We start from the raw sequence: 16914 nt of genomic DNA on the forward strand, positions 1-16914 counted from the left end.
AGCACATTACCTGAAGGTGATGTCAAGGTACTTGAGATGAAGAGGAGACCAGGAGGTGATCAAATAGCAACCTACAACTGTGCAAAGAGGTAACACAAAGGCTACAGAACCAAATGTTTCTTGGAAGTAGGAGATGCCCAGATGCAGAAGAGCAATGACCACAGCTTGTGTCTTGAGAGATTCAGGCTGGAGATTAGGAAATGGTTTGGGAAACTAATGACCACTGGAAGAGGTTGCCAAGAGTAGTGGTGGAATCTCCATCCTTGGAATTAATCTTGGAAATTTAACTAGGAAAAGCCTGGCTGACCTGAACTAGTGCTGGCAATAGTCTTGCCCGAGAGGCAGGTTGAACCAGAGACCTCCAGAGGTCCGTCCCATCCAACCAGCATTTCTGTAAGCCTATGATCTCTCCCTAAGAGTGCTCTTCTGGCAAGAAAATGATTATTCTTCCTCCAGTAGTCACGGAGGATGATTGGGCAGTATGTTTTCCCTGTATATTGCAAGCAGATACATGCCTGAAATGTGCCATTGCCAAGAAGATGTTTCCACTTGCCAAAAAGAGAAGAGCATGACATGCTCAGTGCCAAAAAAAAAAAAAAAAAAAGAGAGAGAGAGAGAAATCCATATGATCTTGGCAAGCAGAGTACAGGAACCTAGGGCTGGCACTCTGCTAAGGCAACCTCTTCCCCTCCTTCCCTCCAGATCAAAGGCAGAGATAGTTCAGCTCTGCTTGGAGCATGGCTAGGACAAGCTTTGCCCACAATATGGTGATGAGAGTGAGACTGATCTGTGCCCATTCAAAGTTTTTAAAATACTGGTGCTTGTAGAACAGGGAGATTTTAATTTTACAACCATGTTTGAGAATTTCAAATTTTGTTCAATTTTTTTGATAGGATTAGAAATACAGCTACAAGAATGAGGATCCTTTAACAGCACAGTCTCTGGCTCAAGGGAGCACATGAACAGCAACCTGGAGCTCAGTGACTAAACTCCAAAATGCAACTCGGTGTTTGCTTTGTGAGTGGGGCTCAAAGGAAGTTGAATGTGAAACTAAAACCCTGCCACTGGGAAGGCAGGGAGGTTGAAGGGTCAGTGCTCCTCTGTTGTTTAGAAAACTGTATGTGAAAACATGACAGGGAACAATGGCTCATTTGCTCTGGGACAGAGATCAAGGAGGAGATGAATGGACACAGAACTTCCTAAAGCCAATTGATTCAAGTGAATTTTTTATGCAATCGCTTTCCAGAGTGTTTCTGCTAGATACAGAAGCTGGTGCTATAAGAATCAAGAACACTATATAAAATGGAATAATGTACAACAGTTCACCATAAAGTATAAAGAATAATAATATCCATTCTGCATTAGTGATGGAGAATGGGCCTCAGAAATAATTGGGACCTATGCTTTGTTCAACCCCATGAAGTCACGTTGTCTCACTTCTCCTGCCAGTACCACTATTTTGATTAGACTAGGTAAGAAACATGACATCTTTCTCTTGTGTATCCTGGCTCCCTTTCATTTCTAAGAGCTTTATCCTGTACACAAATTATCTGAGAATGAAATGGTTGTCCTCTTTGTTCAAAGTTGCACGGTATGATCTCTTAGACATTATATTCATTCTTACTGTTGTAGCTACCAATCTCAAATAAGCCAGAATATATATTGTTGCTTTTGTGGATCAGAGAAAACACAACCATCAAGAGGTGCACAGAAAAGAAATTTTCAAGAATGCTGCTTCCTGGAGCTTTATAATTAAAGAAAGATCTTATCACCAGCAACAGAGCATCTGTCACTATGCAGGGAAGTTTCTTCAGTTTTGTGTTTCTTTGCAGGTTTCATTCTGAATTTTCAGTATCTCAATACTTTTTAAAACTGGTTTTGGAAAACAGTGCCACTCTTGTGAAGCCTTTTAAGGCAGACAGGGCAACATCTCAAGGCCATCATTTCTGTTTTGGGGGTGCAGAAGGCTTTTAAACATGAGTCACTGAAATACCTTGTTTTGAGTCCAATCTTCAGCAATGGGACAGTGCTATAGCCGGCAGGGAGATAGGGTGAGGATGCAGTAAGAGTAACATTCAGCCCATAAAGTTTTCTGCTTGCTCTTAGAAGGCAACATTTGCTCTTTGAAGGTCACAGTTAACATCTGAGCAGGACTGACATATATTCTCCTGTTTATGGAGTTCATAGCCCTTGTTCTAAGACAGGGAACCCTCTCTTAATGATTTTTCCAGCATTCACTTGAGAAAAAGAGATGCATCATTTGGCAGGATATTGATTTCTGCCTGCTTACCTCTCCCAGACCCACACCTCTCTCCCTTGGGCCCAGACACTATTAATGTATCTTCACCTCAAGCTCCCTGTGTGACATTTCAGACACTTTCAGTACCTCCAACACCTCCACTCTTCCTTCCCTCCTACTGTGGCCTCTGGAGGAGGCAGCTTCAGTGAAAGGGGGTAGATAATAACTGGATTTTATTTAAAAAAAATAAATAATAATAATCCTGATAAGTGTATTGGGTAACAGAGGAAAAATATGCTATGAGAAGTACATTTCATAAGAGCAGTGAATACATCTTTTAGCCCTATAAACCCTTTCCCGATAATATGTCCTTACCTGTTGTATCAGGACAATAAACTGCATAGTATTTTGAGTTGAGTTGTATAGAAATTGAATTCCAACTGTGCTATGGTAGCCAATGCAGTGACAATGCCCAAAGCTTCCTCTCATTATATTGTGCATAATTTAACCTTGAGTGAGCTGCAGGATTTAAAAGGGGACTTGTGTGATTCCTTGTGCCAGAGAAGACGTGACCTAACCATAGCATCCAGCCTGAGGGACTCAACGACGGCCCAAGCTCACATTTCTGTGAGGTGACCCGCTATCATCACAGAGTGGATGTGAAACAACATATTTCAGATCATCCCAGAAAACTTAGATAAAAACTTTGTTTGTATTTTGGGCGTGTCAGAGCACCTAATTTTAATATAACTTAGTCAGAAACCTAATGAAGAGATGTTTCTTTAAAAATTACAGAAAAAAAAAATCATGTTGGTATTTCCTTCTGTGAATACTGAAAATTTCAACTTCTATAGTACCGAGTTGTGATGAGAACAAATGGTGAAATGTCAAAGTATCCCACTGGATAAAAATGTTTTCTTTCTCAGCTGTGCTCTTTGGGAATTGAATGGAATGGCATGTCTCTATGCTCATTTTTCACAATATCTGTACGCCCTGAGACTGCTGGAGTAATTTTAAAACAGACCTTTCAATCCAAAAGTAAAATTGGCATGTAGCCTTTTGATTCAGTTAACAGATGGTGTATGGTATTTATGAGAACAGTTGTTAAATGCTTTATAGTGTGACTCACCAACTGATAGCTGCATATTAATGGAAAGTGGACGGCACTATCACATTTACAAGTGCTGGATTGTTGAGCGGAGCTGGGGGACCTGATTTACAGAACCAGTTACCCTCTTCAGTTCAGTCTAGATTATTTGGATTCCTTCTCTAAGTACTATTTTTATGGGGCTAGATCTGCTAACCTTACTGCAAAGATGAAGATCTTTTAAACCAGAACTTAGACCTTAGTTTCGAGAGTGTGGGGGGGGAAATGGAGCTCAGCAGTTAATTATGCTTGTTTTTTAGAATTAGTTTCTGAGCTGGGTGATTCTTCTAGTCACTAACTGAAAACATCTAGAAAAATGATAAAAAATATTTATGATGATAGTATCATTATATGATATATCAACTGTTCAACAGACTGGTCAGAAAGCATTCCTATCTTTTCTTGGTATGAGTTATTAAGAATTTTAGATATAAATTCATTTTGCCCTTATTCACAGTCTAATGGAAATAGTTCTAGAGCAATGTGATCGAATTCAATTCAGGCATTCTTTTAAAATCCTTGCTATGAGGTTTTTAAATGAAGTACTTTTTCTATCAGTTATTTCAAGAGCGGGAAAAACCACTGAAAGCATGCCACACATTTCATCAAATTGCAAGGACCATAAAACAGGCCTAAACCACAAGACCCTACAAATTACTGGAAAGACAACTAGCTGTCATTGTTAAAGCACTTATATCATTGCCTTTATCTTGAGTTTGTTAAGGTTGCTTTAGTTTGCCTTTGAATGGTAAAACAGCCTTAATGGAAACGTTGCAGCAGAAGTGACATTGGTGGCACCATTACAGCATGCTGTAGTTCATGTGAATAAAATATAAAAAATATAAAAAAGCCCTAATATAAGCTCTAGGATAAGATTACAGGCCTTGTTCTCTCCATCCCGTGTTGCACTGACAGACTAGGGCCCGAAGGGAATAGCCTCTGACAGAGTGCCGTACAGAAGGTGCAAAGTTTGTCCTTTTTCCCAGGATCTGGTAGAAGCCAAATGCCACCGATCACTCAAAATACACCAGACTGTGGGCAGCTTCTAGCTGTCCCCTGATTCTTCGTCTATGCAGGAATTTCACTTATCTAAAGTTACGGTCTGGATTTAGGGGCATCGAAGCAAAGGGGGAGGTGGGGAAAACAGTCTGGGGCAACGCCAGAGGCTCCCGACAAACCCAGGAGAGTTTTAACATTCTTCTGCTGCTCCCATGAATAATCAAACCTTATTTAAACCGTCTGGGGATTTTATTTTCCCCTCCTTCAGCTCCCACTAAGCCTTAGTAAGTATAGTGAGATTCCAGTGGGATCTTTAAGAGAGTAAAGTGCTATTTGTGCCATAGGCAACCACTCAGCGTCTGGTGGCAAAGGTTGGAGAGAACGCATGTAGTAATCATGGGATATTGCAACACACGTCTCTTTACTCAGGAGCCTGTTTGCACTTTGGCCACAGGGTAACGCTGGGAAGATACAGGCAGAGAGACGGCTCTCATGTACCAACCTTCTGACCACTGACCCAGCAGCTGGCTCCCGAATCGTCCCCTGGGACTGGTAAGGGCTGAAGCAGAGCCGAAACAGAGCCGAAGCCCCTCCTGGGCTTGGTATTTTGTCTGCAGACACTCCACCTCTCCGTCAATGGTGCAGCTTGAATTCCCAAGTACCACTGAAGGCCTGGTCCTGAGTCCAGACAACTGTTTGGACACACATTTACCTGCGTGTCTGGGTGGCCTGATGTGAGTCAGTGGGTTTGTCTGAGACTGTGGGATATTAGTGTGCTCGACAAAAGAGAATGCAAAAGTTTGAGATATTAGGGTTTCAGTACAACTCTAGTCATCCAAACAAATGTAACCAATAAAAAGAAAGCAGTATGAAGTTTAGAGCTGGACAGCTCAAATACAAATGTGCCTTGAACTCTCTTTAATATGCTTTTAATTTCAGTCAACCATTGCCCTTATTAAAAGAAAAAAAAAAAAGAATAAACAATTAAACTACCCTCTGCTGTCTTTTAAAAACAAGCAAAAACTGCAAACTCTACAGGAAAGAGCAGCAGAAATAGAGGGGCTGGAGGAACTGATGAGGGAGAAAATACATAGAGCTTGGCTAAGCAGTGGCTCACAGACGACGTGATAAGTCTACAAATATTTGCAGGCTGTAAATACCAAGGACAGGAATTCAGTACAACACAGCCAGGCATAATCAGGACTAAGAGGAAAGGAAAAAAAAATATATATATATATAATGTGAGTTGGGGAAAAAGAGTTGCCAGTGAGATGCAGTAGGCCTGGGAGTTAGCAGATGGCACACACATCCTGAGGGGAGCCACGCCATGCCTGTGAGGAAATAAGGAGAGGGAGGTGACAGGGCTGTACATCTCGAATTGCTGCAGCTTCGTGGCTGGTTAAATCCCAGCCATTAACATACACATGCGTAGCTCGCAGCAGCTGGCTGGGCTGGGTGTTTAACAGAGGCGTCCCCAGCTGGGAACGTGGAACAAGCCTGCTCCTTGTTGCAGATCTGGGAAAGGCCTTACCCACCCCAAAGACGTCGGACACGCTCCTCCCCGCCCGACCAGAGGCCGATAAAAGAAATTACTCTGCTAGGGTCCTCGGCTCTGGCTGACTGACTGAGGGCTGTTTCCTGCTCTGGGCCTGCTGGCCGCAGCATCTCGGAATGGGAAATGCCTCCCAGAGCCCGGCGGGGACGTGCTGGTGCTGACAGAAGTTCATTTCGGCAGGAATTTTTCCTCTGAGAAACTGGTGGGTTCTGGGGGTGGAAGAAGGCACTTCGTCGAAATTTTTAATCAGCGTTGTTATACCCGCCATGAGAAAAGCACTGTAAAATAATTCTTTGGTGAGTTACTAACCTGCTAAGCTAGAATTCAGAAACAAAATTAATGTCATTGAAAACAGCAAGTTATTCACAGACGAGAGCTAACATTTCTCATTACAGCCAGCCCACTCTGTAAGCTGCATCATTTGTGAAAACAAGGCTATTTTATCAAATGAAGCCACTCGGGTGAATTAATACAAAGAGCACCGAGGTCAGCATGGGAGCAGAGGTGGCATGGCCTCCAGGCCTCGTACTGCAGGGGGAAGAGGCACAGCTTTAGCCCTGGTGTGTTGACTACTTTCCCTTCGGAGCACGTTGTGACTTGTAAATAAGCTTCCAGAAGTGAAACCAAATCTACAGGTGTTAGTTCATCCCATTCACGTATGTATGGTCTGATCTGTGACTTAGTGCGCTGCATTACTGCTACGCTTTCAAGGCGTATTAATGTACATGCATTCTTTTAAGCCCTTGTTAGGAGCGAGGGCTTAGCACTCAGCCAGCCAGAAGGCTGTGGGTGTGTGTCTCCAGGTAGGGTTTCTAAGTAGTTTTAATTTAAAAGTCATCAGGTTAAACAGATGAAAAAAAAAAAAATGACCTCTCTCACTAACTAACAGGCATAAAGCAAAGCTGCGTGCGGCAAAGCGGGGAAGCTGTGTGTGGAGACAGAGAGGAGCAGGGAGCGCACAGGCAGCCAGCGGTGAGGCAGCAGAGAGCCCGAGCTTTCAGGGAAAAGGGAGGAAAAGGGAGGAAAAGCCCCAAAAGGCAGACCCTCAGACTGCAGGGGCACTGCTGGCCCTGGCATGTTAGGAGGAGAGGCTGCGCTGTGCCAAGGATTTTTCCACCTGCATGGTTTTTGAGGGTTGAGGCTTGGAATAAAAAGCCGTAAGTGGGATGAGGACAGTAACTAAGCAGAAAAAGTGAAGCAATTAATACATGGCAAAAGAGGGGGAAAAAGTGGAAACCACTTTTATTAAAACATCAACAAAGAAGGCTGATTGGAAAGGGACAAGTGATGTTGCAGGTGCAGCAGCACCGACGTGGTCTGGGAAAGGCTCTGCTTTTCCTCCGGCGAGGAAGGTCTCCCTCCTCCTCTCGGCCCTCCATTTCTCCTCCTGCTGTGGGCCCTGCGGGTCTGCGGAGCTGGGCAGCCCCCCGAGCGCTTTGTCTCACTGACACCAGCGTTAACGTGGCACCTCGGTCACACGGAGCATATGCTGCCTGTGACAGGCGCGCAGGGCGGCAGCTTTCCACATGTGCTCCCAAGGTCTCCCGATTGGTGTGCTCAGCAGAAGGGGCTGGTCCTTGAAGTCAGCTCCTGTGCCTATGACAGATTATATTTTTATGCAAGAAAACAAAACCAGGATATCTGATGGACTGCATTATCTTTCCAGACAGCTTGGAGCTACAACTGCAAAGTAAGAAGTTTTATGCTTAGACTTCAAAACTGTGAGTGGAATTTAAACATCAGTTTTAAACAACTACTTTTTTTTTTTCTTTCTTTTTGGTTTACAACTTTGCATGAAGTATATATATCTGCATAATAACTTTTCATTATCGAGTGAGCTGTTGCTAATTCTCCGAAGATGAAATAATTACTGCTTTGGAAAACTTCACCAAGTGCAAGCTGCATTTGCGGCTGGACTAATAAACGTGCACTGAGGAGGATGCTCTTTTCTGTGCATGCAATTAGTCTAGCTGGAAATGGTTTCAAATTATGTATGCTGCTGGAAAATGTGTTTGAGCAGGACTAGTTGTGCTGGTGGAGAATCTCCTGGGAGTTATCAGCAAATGTCAGGCTGGTCTGTGTCTCTTTGTCATGAGCGTCATTCGGTGTTTGCTTGTGTATGGAGAGGGATTAGGTTAAAACCTGCTGTTACCATTGTGTGGCACTGTGCTTGCTAGATGGAAAAGCTGGTGGTGCCAGGTGTTAGCAAGCTGGCCAATTAATGATGATTGCAGGAAATTAGTTTAAGAGAATATTGTCCACTGGGATGCAGATTTATAGAAATAATTTCAACAAAAGGATAGATAGCACTTACTAGTGCACAGGAGGCTCATTCCTGTAGCTGAAACATTAATAACCTGCCCTTTTTCACGTGTTTAAATACAAATAGTGAAATAGTTTTCCTTGGGAGAGCTGTAAGGGCTGGCATCCAGTTCAAGAGTCCAAACCTGAGCAGGCAGTTTGTGACCCCAGATTTGTGATATTTTCAGTTTCCTGTGGGAACTGTCCAATACCCTCTGTGATCCCATGCTGTTTATACACATTCTTGAGTGCAAAGAGCTGTATTTTGGAGCTTGTCTCGATTCACTTGGATGTTAGTAAAAGCTGAGATGTGTGCTTTTTAAAAAAGTAGTTTCAAATCCAGACAAGGTTGTTCCACAACTGTCTCTAGCTACCCAAAACAATCCAACACCCTTCCCTATATAAGCTATATTTTCCTTAAAAAGCAAGCAACCTCAGTATTTCTGTGCCTTGGCAAGTGCATTGCATCAGTTTATACTCATATTCTGGCAGATCCAGGTGAAATCCAAAGCTGATATGAAAAGAAAAATCAGTATCATGATATTGCTAAGGAGGTATGGCAGAAATTCCATCCCTGGTGCTTCCACCACCATTAGTCTGCATCTGGGCGCCTCCAGACCATGCAGCAACACAAACAGCATCCAGATGAGGTGTGTGCATATGACTGCGTTTCTGCTGAATTAGTCAGAACACATAACACGGGATATATACCAACTTTATACAACTGGCAAGGAGGCAATTCAATCCATCGCCAAGTACAAAGTAAATGTCAGTATTTTTTTAACAAATGAACTGCTAGAGTAAATCTATACCATTGGGGTACTCTTACATCATTGGTTGCAGAGTTTTTGTTACAGCACTGGAATCTCTAAAGGCAGATTTATGCTATCATCGAGCCATGGCTGGAGTGAATTTGAACTTATTTGAAATACAGCAATGATAAATTTCATTTATTTTCATTCCTTTCCCCTACCTTTTGTTGGTCACTACAGCTGGAACATCCCAGATTTTTCCAGTAGAGAAAAACAGAATGTTTTTCCCAAGCTGAATTTGGTATTAACAGAAAAATACACTCACACAGAAAACCTCGAGTCTCAAGTATTTCAGTCAGGGAGGCCTACTTCCTTGATGCAGAGGAAATCCTAAATGGAATAAGTCTTAACCCAAACAGCTCATAAATGTATAAAGAATTAGTGTTATCTGTTGAGCAAACTGCAGTATTTTTATTTCAATCATGTTAAAATCAAACCTGTATCAATTTTGTTTCCATTTTCTCCAATAGCAAATTAGGGTTAAAAAAAAAAAATCTTTGCAGCAGAACACCTGCATAAATGCTTTCCAGTGGCCTGTCTTTAAAGTACTGATAAAGTCTTTAAACTGAAGGGCCTCCATAATCCTTATAATGTAAAATGTTTCCTCTTCATGTGACATAGTCTGGTTCTTCTTGTTCCTTCAATTTGACAGTCTTTTCTCTATTAGATATTGCTACCTAGATAAAATGGGCCAGATTCTTAGCTGGAAAAGCGTGAATAAAGAATACCTTCGTTGTAGTGAATGACATGACCCTGGATTCATTCCAGTGTGACTGGAGTTGGAATGTGGCTCCACGTATGCAGCTGGCACCCGTGCCAGGCTAGGCGAAAAGGTAAACAACGAGATGCTGCAATTATGAATGTTGCTAGCAGGGCTGCTGCGGTGCTGCCAGCTTCCAGTTGTGCTTTCACCTGGAGCTTCTTCCAGAAGAAAAGATTAAACAGCATAATCTCAATTCTGTTCCACCAGCATTGCTTGTTTTGTCTCCTCAAACACGGTTTTGCAGAAAGGTGCTAAATCCAGCTACTTGTTGTCATATGTTGTCTAAGCCTTTGACATATGCCTCAAGCTATAAATTGCATGTGTTACTCTATTTTCTCTCCTCCTGCTCAAAAGATTTTCATTTTTTCTCAGTAATTTTAGGTTTATGCTGTTCTTTACTGGTGGTGTTGTTTTAGGAAGGTTTGTTTCTGGCTGTGAAAGTGCTCCTTTCTGTGATATTCTGGGGTGTCCTAGAAGCTGCTTCCCAATTCCTAGAGAAAGCTCTGCTTCCTCCTCTGTTTTGTGATGATAACCACACTGTTCCCATGGCCACCAACACAGCAAAATAACTCCCAGCTCTTTGTCCTGGAGAGACTAATGAGAATATTTTGTACTATAGGTGGGGCTTCCTTATGATGGCTCTGATTTCCCTGTTCTGCATGCTAGGATATTGTGGAGTTGCTGCCCTAAAGAGAGGGGAGGTTTTGTCTGGCTATCTGTAGATTCTGTCCTATCTCATGAAATTCATCCCAAAGGAATAAATTGGCCTAGTTTCAGATGGGAAAGTCAGCTCATACGTCTATTGCTGGACAGAAATTGCTGTTTTTTACCTCCATGGCTGCAGCTAAAGAACTAAATTCTGTGATATGTGCACCAACGACAGTTCATCTCTGCCATCTGGAAATGCCAAAGCTACAAAAGGATCTCCAGAACCTGTTGTGTGGTTGCTTTACTGGTTACTCTGAATGAGAAACAAAGATGGTATGTTCAGATTTTAAGGAGTTCATTGCAAATGCTATCTGCTGTGTGGATTTCCAGGGACACTCAAGTCCCTGAACATTCAGCATCACCAAGAAAAAAACACCAACGAAGTCAGTGGGCAGCCCACTCTGTAAGCTGCATCTGCCTGTTCTTCTTTGCCACTTAACAAGTTCCTGGAATTAAGGGTATTCATATCTACCACCAAAGTGGGAATTATATGAAGCTAAGGCTCAGCTGAATTGTAGTTAAAGTAGTTTCTTTTGAAGTAGTTTTTATCATTACTCAGATATTTTTATGCTATGGGGACGTGTTCTCAACAACCACACTCCATTAGTCCAAAATAACTTAGTAAATTCTGTCTGTATGGGCACAGGGTTTACCTGTAACAGAAAATATTCACATGATGTGTGCAGCTCATCAGATCTTTCAAGTTTTAGAAAATCTCATATTTTATAAAGATTTATCATGCTGTTGCATCTGGTGCTGATGACAAGAATTTATCACAGGCTATTATTTCAGAATAAGCAGTTTCAGTAGGGAACTAGAAAAATCTACCTGGTATTTTTAGCTTTAAAAAGAATATCCTGCTTCCACGTATACGTCTGTGAGATGGGGATATTTGTCATGCGGTTGAGTCAGTGAGGGTTATGAAAGGAATCAAGCAGAAGAAGAGAAGCAATGGCTTAGCACGTAAAAGAGTCCTCAAATTTAAGAAGGTTTGTGGACATAAGAGATAACTTGTTGGCTACAACACTGGTAATATCTCTGTTTTTCCAGGCCCGAGAAGTAACACACTATAATCTCATGAAATCTTTGTGAATTTGGGGCCTTTGTGTCACCTGAGAGAAGCGGTTCACAGGCTGTGTGTGAGAGGAAGGGAGTTACAAGGCAAGGGAAAGCACTGAAAAAACAGCTTTGCTAATACTACACAAATGCTTCTTGAAGCTGAGAATGAAAAAGTACAAAATCTGGCAAGGAAAAAGATGAGGGTATGAGTAAGAGTCATGTACTTCTGATGTTGTTTTTTACCCTTTGTGCTGTGTGTTTTGTGCCTTAGGCAGAATGAATAATACTCTGTTTTGAAGACAAATTAAGTTACTTTAATTAATGCATAATGCATTGTTTTGAAGACAAATTAAATTACCTTCATTAAACTGCTGTTTGTGGGCTCTCTGTAAAAAAGAAGGTGTATTCATGTACCAAAGGTCACACAGTTGTGAGAGGGATGTGCAGGGAAAGAGGGAGGTGCACTGCTGAGCAACCCACACCACGAGCTCTCCTGCTGTACCCATAGGGAGAAACCAGAAAAATTAGACGGATCCCTAACACAGTTGATCCTAAAACCTTTACGACTACAACTGGATCTTTCAACACCATTTAAAACCAGGCTGCTTAAATGCCACTTGATTATGTCCTGAAATTACAGCACTGTGAATGGCACTTCTGGCCGTCGCAAAAGCCTACCTTTTTCAACATTTTACGTACCATATAGAGCCAGCAACTGATATGGTTTAAGGTATTCTTGTCCCACGATGAGCAAAGAGCCGTTTCCCTGACATATTATTGTTGTGACAAAAACAGAAGAATTAGGTTTATTATAAACAAGGGGCATTTAAAGATCCAAGCTGTGAGTAAACAAGTAAGACTGGCTCTAATATTTCAGAGTATGGCCAAAGAAAAAGGTCTGAAAAATGTTTTGCATATTGTCTGTCATCATTTAGCTGAATCTTTAAAAATTCCAGTCTATATCTTTATACTTTGACACATATTTTTATACCTTTATATCATTATATCTTTACACTTAACTTTACATCTTCATTCCTATTGTTAATAACTAGCAGAATTTAGATTTATTAATTAAAATGCTGATTTCTGAAAACAAGTGAGGATTTACCTTTTGTGCAAATTACATCTCTAGCATGTATGTTAGCCAAGAATATGCATCTCGAAAGAAAATCCAGGCAACTAAAATTATAATAAAAGGAAACAAAACATCTGTGATTGTTAAGCACTCTCTGAAGCTTTTTAAGAGTAGCTAGAGCAAGGAGTCCAGTTTTGGGTTGAGCAGTGTTGCAAATCCACTAAACCTAACAGGAGCAGAGATAACTTATAATTAAGGTGCCCTCAAACTCTTTGTAAAGTCTTCTGAGAACTCCTTACTGTGTAATTCCTGCTTCTGAAACACTCTGCACTGAGGCACAGCAACAGCAACTGCGCACAGCTCTGGCTTGGCAAGAAAGATAAGGATGCTCAGTCCCTTGTTGTTTCAAGAGAGTAATGCTGGGAGGGAAGTCTGTGACTATATTTGATGGAATTTGGCAGGGGGTTAGATTTAAAACATTACAAAGTGCCATGAGAACTGCGATGCCAATATATGATCGGGATATCAGCAGAGTCCGACATGCCCGAACACAGGCAGCAGTGTTCAGGATGCCTGTGCTGTTGGTATTTCATCATTTTAATTGCTAGAGGTTAAGCTCTGCTGTGCCAGCTGCACGCAGGCAGTGGCACTACACCTACACGGTACGTCTGTACTCTGCAGCACTTGTTCTGCTCACAAAACATACCCGTGACCTCGGAGTATAGGTGCTTTAAGCAAACCTGCCTTGCTGCAGGGCAGAGGCAGGTTTCCACCCTGCCCACTCTCCGTGCTAAATCTGAGACCTCACTTGATCAACATGTTTTCCAAAAGCCTTTCCACAATTGCCCTCGAGGGAAGAGAAAACCTCTCGGCTGGGAAGATGTTGAGCAGGCCGCAGGTTGCACAGCCACGGCTTCCTCCCCTGGTTTTAGCGAGAGGCCAGGAGGGCACAGCCCGGCTGCAAGCAGAGGGGTGCCCAGCCTCAGCCGGGACTCCCAGGGGATGCCCCGTCACTCCTTCATGAAGCAGCTTCTCAGGGACAGCAGCAGAGCTCCGCGTTGTCCCTCAGGCACTGCTGCACTCGGTTACTCCATTGCCCCTCCGAGGAACTCAGGTGCCAAACTTCACCACCTCAAATTACGCGGCTAGAATGAGGAGCTGCAGTGCCTCAGGTGGTGGGTATCTAAGCCAGGCATGCTAATAATCACCCAGAATTTGTAATTAAGGAAGTAAAAATAACATTCCTCCACACGCGTTTTCGGCACTTGCTATGTCTACGTCCTAACGGGGATTAAACAAACAACTAGATGTTAGCAGAGGGCAGAGAATTGGATCCCAAATGGTAGTAGCATGTTTTATATAGTTTCTTTACATGCACAACTCGCATACGGTGAGGAACAGGGATTTAAAACGCTGCCAGTTTGGCTGCCCAGTGCTGAAGCAGAGAGGAACGTGCTTCTTCCAGGTCCTCAAGGGAATTTTCTGCAATATTTAAGCTGGCAGTCTGTAACCGATATATTTACTCTTCCTCGCCACTCTTCATGCAGGTATGAAGACCTTGGGATGTACATGCTGTCCCTTTTTTTATTTTTTTAATTTAGAAGTTGAGCTGCAGTTACTTTTTCCCCAAAACCCTACATTGCCAAATGCTTCCAAGAAACATCTCCGTGGAATTGTGATGCTGCTCCATACTCTTTGCAAATGTAAATTAACTAATCTTCTTGGAGTAATTGACAGAAAAGTAATTTCCCTTTATCATGACAAACAGTATTGCAGTATGAGAGTAATGACTACAATTTAAGCTGCTATGAATTGTGCATTAGGGAGCTCTAGGCCTGAATATTGCTCACAATGAAATCTAAATTGCATTTTTTCTGCATCTAGCTGTTTATAAATAACACTGCAGTTACAACCACAATAGTCATTTTTGTCACCAATTTCTTATTGTCATTGACAGTAGAAACAAAAGATCCAGCTAGCTGATGGTCAGTGCCGTAAATAAAGGTTAAAATGTCACACTCAGATTTCACTAGAAATGGAAACAAACTAAAACCCTAGGTCCAACTACAGGATAAAGTGTAAGCATCTTGAAAGCCTAAGCAAACATTTAGCAGTTTGGAACTCTTCCAATAGTTGGTAATAAGGGAAAAAAATAATATATATACATTTGCTTGCACAGGTGTGCCATCGGCTCTGCAGCCTTCATTCATTTGTAACACACTTCGTGCTTGCATCCACTGTGCAAAACCCCGTCTTGCAGTGCAGCGATCCCACTTACATCCTGTATTTACAGACAGCTTGTGGGACTGATCTTCCTGTGAATAAGGCAGTCTTGATCATGGTTTTGGTATGACTATTTTTACATCCAAACAGCATGATACAGAGCACCATCAATCCTCTCTTGGCCATGGTGTGAAAATGCAGTGCTACCCAAATGTATGAGAGAAATGCAGTAACGTGTTTTCTTTGTATATATTAAACATAGCTTTTATTGCTCTGTAATCGAGCCATTGCCCTCTTTTTTTTTCTTTCTTTTTTTTTTTTTCAATAGGAATGCAAAAGAAAGTCCTTAACAGAGGACTTAAAGAGGAGAAAGTGTGTTCAGGCAGGAGATGGGGTAAAGCAGACATACGAGATGGCATCAGAAAAACAGAACAAAGCAGGCATGGGCATTGCTATATGATGTGTGTTGGCTCAGCTAAATGGAAATGAGCATCTATTACACTTCTATAAACTAGGCAAAAATAATTAAAGGTAGAAACAAACTAGCTTCAGTGTAAACACAGGCTCTGGTGCATGCTTGTCTGTGATAATGGGATAATTTAGCCATGCAAAGAATTTTTTTTGCTGCAGTCTGTGAATTAGCTAGCATAGCTGTGTATGCAAGTTATTAAAAAAAATTATCCTGGTTTTCTAATGGCCCTCACAGGGAAGGAGTAAAGGATCTAAAAGATCAGCAGAAAAAAAAGACAGGCTGAAATAGCAACAGAGGAAAATGAATAATGTTGTGCATTCAGGACTCTTTTGCAGGTTTCTTGCAAGCGTCCCTAACCCTGTTTTCTGCTCCTTTCACCCTTTCTTACTGCTCTGCAACTTTAAGGAGTCATAGATACCACAACTGACTCATGCCTGTGAAGGAGCAAGGTGCAGTCTAAACAGCCTAAAGATGCAAGTCCCCATGCTGCCAAAAAAGCCGTAAGATCATGATTAATGGGAGAAATAGTTTCATGTGACAGCAGCCGAGAATTTACCTTGAAAAAAGGAATATTCAGTCTGAAAATGTATACCTTGAAACTGGTTGTAATTGAAAACCACGACAGTAGAGCAAATTGGAAACCTTTTAATAGTGGCTAAAATATTTTTTCTTTAAGTGAGACCAGCATAGTAGCTTCAGTCTGAGAATAAATATTTTGAGTCGAGAATTTCTTGATAGAAATCTATAATTACCTTTGCAATATTGCTGGTATCCATCTACTTAGCAAAGACTCTGACTTTATTAGCTATTTAATCATCTGAAGTACTCTATTACCAAATGCTCGGGGAGAACAATATCTCTGTCAGATTCTGCAGCTGTTGGGCTGTGTGTTTAATAACCTGTTATATTTCAGACCCTGTAGAAATTAGCCACCGAAAGTTTTCTTCTTTCAGTCAATCCCCAGATTACACATACAGCCAAATTAAATCTTTCTTTGAAGCTGGTTTCACAGCGTTTTGCTCCTCATCTGAGATTTAGATTACCTCAAAGTCTATGTCAGCAATCCGTGTTCCTCCAAAATGTTTAAAAAGTCGTGCATCTCAGGTCATGTCCTGCTGTGTGCAGCAGCTAATGGGAACTCTGCCCCGACCTCAACAGGAGCAAGGATGGGGAACTAACTCCGGGTGCCCTCCAAGTGCAGTGCAGAGCCAGACACTGTCACACGATCTGCCCAGCAGTCATATCTGGTGGTGAATGTCCAAACTGACCACAAAATGATGCAAATAAGGCCATGCCTGTCAGTGGTGGATGTAGCTCTGATGTAAATGAGAGTGCTTTATTCCCAGTCCCTCTCCCCCTTTCTCCACAAGGTTGCCTGCTGGATGGAGCCTAAGAAATGTGACTGTGAGCCAGGAAAACATTATTCCCCATGCTCTGGACAGCTCTGTGTCTTTCTCTTGGCATGTGCAGAGGACATGATGGGGACAGAACTGCAGCAGGAAAGTCCTCAGAGGTTTCGCAGGGCTTAGAAAGCATGCAAAAACATTAAAAGGCCGCGTTT

At 42.1% G+C, this 16914-nt stretch overlaps 1 protein-coding gene across 2 annotated transcripts in view; it reads left to right on the top strand.

Moving 5' to 3' along the window:
- The first annotated feature begins 7483 nt into the window (after positions 1-7483).
- The window catches only part of STARD13 (StAR related lipid transfer domain containing 13), a 295560-nt gene continuing 286129 nt past the window's right edge, over positions 7484-16914 (top strand). Inside the window, exon 1 of one of the 2 annotated variants that reach the window (XM_048081200.2) lies at positions 7484-7630. The gene's annotated coding sequence lies outside the window, so the exon portion shown is untranslated. Of the gene's footprint in view, positions 7662-16914 lie in introns of both variants that reach the window. The other variant, XM_048081201.2, reaches the window with a different exon arrangement.

This window comes from Anser cygnoides, chromosome 1 (assembly GCF_040182565.1).
Source record: "Anser cygnoides isolate HZ-2024a breed goose chromosome 1, Taihu_goose_T2T_genome, whole genome shotgun sequence".
In the NCBI taxonomy this organism is placed as follows: domain Eukaryota; kingdom Metazoa; phylum Chordata; class Aves; order Anseriformes; family Anatidae; genus Anser; species Anser cygnoides.